Source organism: Mastomys coucha, unplaced genomic scaffold (genome assembly GCF_008632895.1).
Source record: "Mastomys coucha isolate ucsf_1 unplaced genomic scaffold, UCSF_Mcou_1 pScaffold15, whole genome shotgun sequence".
NCBI lineage: Eukaryota > Metazoa > Chordata > Mammalia > Rodentia > Muridae > Mastomys > Mastomys coucha.
In genome coordinates this window covers 14,583,779-14,585,324 of record NW_022196897.1, presented here as the reverse complement: position 1 = coordinate 14,585,324, position 1,546 = coordinate 14,583,779, and positions in this window count along the sequence as shown.

Below are 1,546 nucleotides of genomic sequence, written 5' to 3'. Positions count from 1 at the left end.
TCCAGGTTCAGGGTGAGGGGATAACTGGACGTCACCATAGCAATGCTGTCTGGAGAGGATCCAGGTTCTGTGGTTTGAGTTGGAAAATAAGAGAGCCATGTGGCCGGGCGGTGGTGGTGCATGCCTTTAATCCCAGCACTTGGGAGGCAGAGGCAGGCGGATTTCTGAGTTCGAGGCCAGCCTGGTCTACAGAGTGAGTTCCAGGACAGCCAGAGCTACACAGAGAAACCTTGTCTCAAAAAACAAACAAACAAAAACAACAACAAAAAAAACCAAACAAACAAATAAGAGAGCCATGTGGATGTGTGTGTGGGGGATTGATTTCAGGTGGAAATGGGGTCTGGGTATGGGAGTGGTGGGAATACAGGAGCCGTTGTTATCCTTCTGGATCTGGGTTCTCAGGTGTTACCACCCATTCTAATAACATTCTTTCTCCTGACAAGGTTTCCTAAGAATGAGTCAAAGAACAAGCAGAGTCCAATTACAGAAGTTAGCATCATGTATTCATGAGGTTTAAACAAAACAGTGCAACCATCCTATGGTGTAGATGGGGGCTTTATGTAGATCGGGTGTCACACAGTGCAAGATGTACATGCTGCAGGGAGGCTGGGAGCACAGAGGCCCACAGTGACCATGCAGCCCCTGCTGCCTGTAGGCCTGACTCTGCCGTTGGTGGTGCAAGCAGATGAAAGGCCTGCATGATTGTTGGCCCTCTAATAAGGTGTGCTCCGTGGAAGGACCGTGCTCAGGAGCCTAGATTAGATGATAGTCTCAGACCTGTTGATAGGATCCATTGTGGAGATCAGCGCGCAGTGCTCAGTGTTATCCTCTGGTCTGTCTTACAGCATGGCTTTTTCATGCTATCTGTAGAGTGGCTGCATCCACAGGCTGACGGTGTGTTGAAAATATTCACATAAGAAGAGTTCTGCCACACAGGGGGGATCTATTGTGTCCCACTGTCAGCTTGTGGGTTCCCAAGATGTTCCACAGAAATGAGTCTTTCAGATTTTCTGTTTTACAATGAAGCTTTATGTGGAAGGACAATGCGCACATGCTGTCCTGCTGTTTGCAGAGGCCTGAGCACTGCTGGGAGGAGGGTGGGAAAGATGGATTTCCAAGAATTATTGTTTAAAATTTTTGTGAGGTCCTAGAGGAGGAAGGAGACATGGACACACAAACACCTTCCTAAGTCAGAAGTCTCCAATGGATAGCCACTTACACATTAATATTTAGTTTTGTCCAAGGGAGTTTCACGGGGGAATCAAACTACGTTTAAGCATAAGCTGCATTGCACAGCAGTAGTGAACTCAGGGGCATCAGTGGAGGTTCCTTGTCTCAAAATGCAGTGTCTAGACTTTTCTTTTGCTTTGTAAAATTAAAAATTCTTATTTATTTATTTATTTATTTATTTATTTATTTATTTTGGTTTTTCTTTCCTTTTTTAAAAACTTTTATTGCATTATGATGAGAAAAGTCACGATTTCAATTTATCTGAATTTGTTAACATTTAAGAACATATTTTAAGTAAATAGAATTAAATCATATT